Source organism: Cyprinus carpio, chromosome B12, assembly GCF_018340385.1.
Source record: "Cyprinus carpio isolate SPL01 chromosome B12, ASM1834038v1, whole genome shotgun sequence".
In the NCBI taxonomy this organism is placed as follows: Eukaryota; Metazoa; Chordata; class Actinopteri; order Cypriniformes; family Cyprinidae; genus Cyprinus; species Cyprinus carpio.
In genome coordinates, this window is record NC_056608.1 from 207,379 (window position 1) to 214,908 (window position 7,530).

At 31.3% G+C, this 7,530-nt stretch overlaps 1 long non-coding RNA gene across 1 annotated transcript; it reads right to left on the reverse strand.

Moving 5' to 3' along the window:
- On the reverse strand, positions 1-1,211 carry LOC122139076. Its single transcript, XR_006155976.1, has 3 exons — positions 1,110-1,211; positions 138-377; positions 1-50 (listed from the first exon to the last, which is right to left on the reverse strand). It is a non-coding gene; the product is annotated as an uncharacterized LOC122139076 (long non-coding RNA).
- Between the last annotated feature and the right edge of the window lie 6,319 nt (positions 1,212-7,530).

Below are 7,530 nucleotides of genomic sequence, written 5' to 3' on the forward strand. Positions count from 1 at the left end.
AACAAAATCCACAAAATCTTTAAAAACCCCATCAACATGCACAGGTGTTGCTGAGAAAGCATAAAAAACATATGAGGACCACACGAGAGTGAATGACAGAACTCTATTATATTGCAACATAAGCAACAAATCATTACCTGTATGGGTCGTAGCTTCAGGGTTTGCAATCCTGTAGAAAATTTGGCCGTTTTCTACACACAGCTCTTGGTTGAGAGAGTCAATGAATTCTGCTATTGATGAGAACCCAAGTTCTTTCTTTTTCAGAGGCCTCCCATATTCGCTTTTATAAAATACTGCTATTTTTGAAAGAGGAATGCCGTCCTGGTGGCTTTTTACCAATTCCACAACATCTCTGCATCTCTTTTCAAAGTCTTCATCTGTAAAAAAAAAAAAAAAAAAAAAAAAATATATATATATATGTGACAGCTTTGTCGTGAAACTATGTGACCCTGGACTACAAAAGCAGTCTTAAGTCACTGAGGTATATTTGTAGCAACAGCCAAAAATACATTGTATGAGTCAAAATTATCGATTTTTCTTTTATGCCAAAAATCATTAGGATATTAAGTAAAGATCATGTTCCATAAAGATATTTTGTAAATTTCCTACCGTAAATATATCAAAACTTTATTTTTGAGTAGTAATATGCATTGCTAAGAATTTGCCTTTAAAGGCGATTTTCTCAGTATTTTGATTTTTTTGCTCCCTCAGATTTCAGATTTTCAAATAGTTGTATCTCAGCCAAATATTGTCCTCCTAACAAACCATATATCAATGGAAAGCTTATTTATTCAGCTTTCAGCTTATGTATAAATCTCCATTTTGAAAAATTGACACTTAAGACTGGTTTTGTGGTCCAGGGTCACATATAAGGAATTGGAAGTAGGCTTTGTGATTCACTACTTCAAATCCTCCTCAGATTAACATTAGACTACTTTTAATCTGTTTCTCAAAAACTGAGTTTCCTTGTGTAATGTCCTTCGAAACGGGAATCCACTACTTCTGTTTTTATTACAGGGCTGCGTTTGAGAAATCCTTCACAAAACAGTTATTTCTTAGTTACATTAATGGAAATAATAAATCTAGAAGTCACACTGTAAAATCAGTACCTGTAAGAACTATGTTGCTTTTGTGAAAGATCACACCATCTTCCACCAACAGATCCGGGCTAAGAGAGTCCACAAAGCTTTCCACTGATGGGAAGCCCAGATAGCGTTCTTAGGAGCGTCATCCATATTTGCATTTCTGAGCGAAGACCTCTGGTAACTTATTAAGAGGAATTCCTTGAGGGTGCTATAACAATAATACGAAAACCTTCCTAAGAATTGCGTTCTTAGGAGCGTCATCCATATTTGCATCAAATAAAACACAAAGAAAAAATATTCATAGAACATTTTGACCTAAATAAATAATCATTTGGCATTCATCTTCAAAAAATGTTATGAATATCAAGATCCTCAGACACGAATTTGTATAGCAATGATATAAAAATAAAATAAAAAGTATAAATCAAATAAATTTTTTGTGTCTCTCCAAAAGATAAATGATCATTGACATCAAACTTCGCCTTAAGTGATGAAAATAAATTCTTAAAACACAGCAAAGAATGGCTTGGGATGATAATCAATGCCTAATATACTGTATATTAGAATCAAAGTTATAAATATCATAAATTAATCAGGAAAAACAATGCATTTTCAAAACCGGATTAACTCAGTAACTACATACACAACACAACTTCTCACAATAAAAAAAACACACCAAAGAAAAACACATTATAAATTATGACCAAACAAAAAAAACTAACAACACTTTACAGTATGAGATAGATGTTGACATTAGATTATGCATTAACATGACATGAACTAACAAGCATTTATCAATCTATGTTCACGTCCGTTGACAAAAATACACTTTTCTTTTAGTTTACAATCTATTAAGAATGATTTTTTTACAAAAAAAAAAAAAGAGAAAAATATTGTGTCAACGCTGATATGTTAAATGTATGATTGCAATATGAAAAATGCCACAATAAAAAGTATATTAAAAAAAAAGAATGTGAACATACAATGTTTGGTTTTAAAAATGTATTAGTAAATGTTGAAATCACGATTAATAAATGCTGTTTGGTATGTTTTAGCAGTTAACTAATGTTACCAAATCAAGCCAAGTGCTACAATATAAACCAAATAAAAAAAAACAAGAAACCAAAACAAAAAAAACATAAACAGACTGACAAACATTTGAAAATGGTTATTTAATAATAGCATAGGTCTTACCCAGTGTTTGTACTCAGTGAATGCCTGTCCAAACTGAATGACTAATTTATTGTGTGCCCTTTTATACTAGTCTCTCCCTTCATCATAAATATGCACTGCATCATGAGAAACAAAAGTGAAAGTCATGCAAATTACTCTCATTTCTAGAAAACAAAGCCACCAGTATCCGTCTGAAGACGATCCTACCTGTTTGAACACAGACCGCTAGAAATGCTTAAAATGCTGTACGACTTCATATGAACACAGTGAGCTTGTAATGTGTTTGTGTGGAATGACTGACGATGGCACGAGCTTCGGGCTTAGGTTTCGTTTTCCTGCATGCACTCATTCTCTCTCTCTCTCAGCTGATCTAATACTCTCTGTGAGAGAAGTCATGTGACTCAGCGTCCCAGCTGGAGCCTGAGATAATAAACGCTGTTGCATTTCCTGAAAACTGATACTCAACTGGCTTGCCAATTAAAGGGATAAGAAGGAAAATAAAACCAAAAGACTGTTGAATCCCAAATGAACTAACTGCATATTCTTAGTAAGAACATCGTATGCTTAATCTGACTCAATTTGCAGCTGTTGAGAAAATAAAAATACTACTTCTAAAATGCACTTCCTATATTGTCTTAAATGGTTTATTTTTGTTGTTTAACAGATGCTTTTTTAATTTACAGCAACTTGCAGTTAGTGGTCATATTATTTTTTTGGGATGCCAATGACTAAAGCTGATACAATATATTGAGTTATGATTATACAAACACATAATTTAGTGATAGAAAAGATGAGAATTATTTACATTATGTCATTTAAAGGAGTAGTTCACCCCTAAATTAAAATGTGCCGAAAATGTGCTCACCCTCAGAACATCCAAAATGTACATGAGTTTGTGTCTTCATCAGATTTAGGGAAATGTAGCATTACGTGCAATCGAATGAGAGTTCAAACAGCTGATTAAAACATCACAATAATCCACACAAATCCAGTCTATCAAGACGTTTTAACGCTTTCATAATAATGCTTCCTCCAGTGAAAAAGTCTATCCCTTGTTGTCCTCTCACATTAAAATCCACCCAAACATTTGTTGAGAACGGTCTTGTTCTGTTTTTGGCTTGTAAACGGTGTTTGATCGGTGCAGATTTCTCTCCTGATTCAAACCAGACGACCTTTTCACGGGAGGAAGCGTTATTATAGACTCATCTAAATTAAAAACATCTCAACGATGGAGTTGTTTCATACAAACATGCAGCTTTTTGCTTCTCAAGACGTTAACTGATGGACTGGAGTGGTGTGGATTATTGTGATGTTTTTATCAGCTGTTAGGACTCTCATTCTGACGGCACCCATTCACTCCAATGGTGAGCAAGTGATGCAATGCTACATTACATCTTTTACATACGTTGCTAGTTCCTGTAGTGCAAACACGCCAAAAAGCGTCTGCCGAGTGTTATATTTCCAACAAATGTACATTTTTGGGAGAACTATTTCTTTAAATATAAACGCATCCGCCGTGTCTTGTGTTGAATGGTTTTGGTTCATGTATTGTCCCAGTCCAGATCACTACGGCGTCAGCCACCCTGTATAAACAATCAAGGAAATGAATGCAACGCTCTCAGTTCATACCTTGAAACACGGGAAGCTGTAGAGTCCTGTGAACTGGGTTTACAGATCTGATTATGTTTTTATTGTAAATCCTTTCCACACGCACTTGGTCACTGAGCTCATCAAAAAGCTCCTGAAGGCCTTCCAAACCATAACTGCTTAACGGTCCAAACCTCTTGCCGTAGACCCTCCTGTACATAAAGATTAACCTGGACACTTCGATTCCGTCCGGAAAGCTCTGTATTAAGTTGACAACCTCCTCTTTCAGCGTTTGCAATGAGGGGCCTGATAAAGCAAGATTCAATTATAAATGGTGAAACTGGAAAAAAAATATTTTTAATATCCTGATATTGGTTTTGCATGACTGTTTGGTCCCTTATGTACAGTACAGACCAAAAGTTTGGAAACATTACTATTTTTAATGTGTTTGAAAGAAGTTTCTTCTGCTCATCAAGCCTGCATTTATTTGATCAAAAAATACTGAAAAAAAATGTAATATGTGATATATTATTACAATTTAAAATAATTGGTTTTTAAATTTATTATACTTTAAATTATCATTTATTTCTGTGATGCAAAGCTGAATTTTTAGGATCATTATCACATGATCCTTTAGAAAATCATTCTAATATGATGATTCATTATCAAAGTTGGACAAACAGTCTGCTGCTTAATATTTTTTCAGAATGTGATACTTTTTTAGGATACTTTGATGAATAAAAAGTAAAAAAAAAAAAAAAAAAGAAGCTATGTTTTTAAATATAAATATTGTGTAATAACAATATACACTACTGCGTCAGTAATTTTGGGGTCAGTAATTTTTTTTCTTTCTTTTTTTTAAATAAAATCAATACTTTTATTCAGCAATGATGTGTTAAATTGATAAAAAGTGAAAGTAAAAAAAAAAATATTATTAGAATATATATTATTAGAATTTTTTTTTTTATTTTGAAATAAATGCAGTTCTTTTTAACCTTTTATTGATCAAATATATTAGACAGCAGAACTGTTTCCAACACTCATAAATAAATCAGAATATTAGAATGATTTCTAAATGATCATGTGATGAGACTGGATGTTACATGTGACACTGAAGGCTGGAGTAATGATGCTGAAAATTCAGCTTTGCATCACAGGAATAAATTATTTTTTTTAAAGTATATTCAAATAGAAAACTATTATTTTAAGTTGTAATAATATTTCACAATATTACTATTCTACTGTGTTTTTGATCAAATAAATGCAGTCTTCTTGATGAGCAGAAGAGACGATCTTTCAAAAAAACATTAAAAATAGTAATGTTTCCAAACTTTTTGGTCTGTACTGTATATTTCTTTTGGTAAAAAATTATCATTATTTAAAAATATTTCTTATGTCAAAAGAATGTTTTCCTGCCTCAAAATAGAGTGAGTGCTGTAAACACTGTATTTCTAAACTAAAGGCCACCACATAGAAAAGAAATGCACAATACTTTGGTCCGTTCCTGATGTCGAGGGTAGTGCTTCATCCGGGGCCCTTGGGGGCCCTTGATGTCTCCGACGGCCGCTGCTCATTCCCTGTTTATTCGCCATCATCTTCCGATTTTTCTCTTCTCATTTAAAACAAGATATTCCCCAGGTATAAAATTCACTGAGGAGTTTAAACAAAAACATTTCAGTTCAGTTGTTTTGCAGTTGCCTCAAATAAAAAACAGAAAAAAAAAAAAAAAAAAAAAAAAAAAAAAAAAAACTATCTCTGACCTTAAAAACGAATCCAGTGAGGATTTATCATCTGATTCAGAAAACTGAATCGTCTTCAAACGATTCCCTGTTGATCTGAATCTCTAATAGCAGGGTTTCGTGACATAAAACCTGATTCTATATTTAAAAATTCACTGAATTGTGGCTTTTAATTTTCAGTCAGAGGGGAAGGTGCATCGAATAAACAGTAATTAATAGGCTACTACTTAAAAAAGAAAACACAATGTGGGTAAGATGCTTTAAAAAGTACTTTTGCAGCTAACATATGTACCTTAAGAAACATCGCGCCCGTTTTATCTTAAATTATAATACATCTAATAACGCTAAATAGTGGCTACAGTCTGTTCTAGTCATATATTTTAGCTACTTGAACGCCAAACACGTGAATGAGGCTGAGCTTCTTCTTCTTTGGTTCCGCGCCGTTGTAGTTTCGCATTAGCGCCCTCTAGTGTTGTGGAGAATTGTTGTTTCTATTTATATTTACGAGCTTGTCAAAAATATGAAAGCTGATAATATGTGTCCTGTATATCATATACAGTACAGGTCAAAAGTTTGGAAACATAACTATTTTTAATGTTTTTGAAAGAAGTTTCTTCTGCTCATCAAGCCTGCATTTATTTGATCAAAAATACAGAAAAAAAGTAATATTGTGATATATTATTACAATTTAAAATAATTGTTTTTAAATTTATTATACTTTAAATTATCATTTATTTCTGTGATGCAAAGCTGAATTTTTTAGAAATCATTCTAATATGATGATTCATTATCAAAGTTGGAAACAGTTCTGCTGCTTAATATTTTTTCAGAACATGTGATACTTTTTTAGGATACTTTGATGAATAAAAAGGTAAAAAAAAAAAAAAAAAAAGCTATGTTTTTAAAATATTAATATTTTGTAATAACAATATACACTACTGGTCAGTAATTTGGGGTCAGTAATTTTTTTTCATTCTTTTTTTTTAAATAAAATCAATACTTTTATTCAGCAAGGATGTTTTAAATTGATAAAAAGTGATAGTAAAAGAAAATATATTATTAGAATATATATTATTAGAATTTTTTTATATTTTGAATAAATGCAGTTCTTTTTAACCTTTTATTCATCAAATATATTAGACAGCAGAACTGTTTCCAACACTCATAATAAATCAGAATATTAGAATGATTTCTAAATGATCATGTGATAGACTGGATGTTACATGTGACACTGAAGGCTGGAGTAATGATGCTGAAAATTCAGCTTTATATCACAGGAATAAATTATTTTTTTAAAGTATATTCAAATAGAAAACTATTATTTTAAGTTGTAATAATATTTCACAATATTACTGTTTTTTCTGTATTTGTGATCAAATAAATGCAGGCTTGATGAGCAGAAGAGACTTCTTTCAAAAACATTAAAAATAGTAATGTTTCCAAACTTTTGACCTGTACTGTAAGTATGTATAAACAGTGTTGGGTTACTAAGTTATTCATTACTATGATTTAATTGCTTTTCCCTTAAAAAAGTAACGTGAGATAAAAATAAATAAATAAATAAATAAATAAATAAATAAAATCTGTAATTTAACTAGTTACAGTCACGTCTGATGTAATGGCATTAAATATAGACTTTAGAACAATACTACATCAGACAATAGTGAATTTAACATCTAATGTTAAAAGGAATGTTTTTTCTCCCTTTTAATACTTAAGTCAGTTAAAGAATGATTGACGTAAATTTATTATAAATTTATTTTAATGATTTAAAAGAGAAGTTTCATATCTATCCTCGCATCGCTCAACTGGTCGAGGTTGATATAGCATTTAGAAGGTAATTAGCAATAAGTAATGCAATACCTAGAGAGAGTAATTAGTACTAATTACACTGTTGAAGATATAATTAGTAGCTAGTAATAATTACTTTTTTTTTTTTTTTTTGA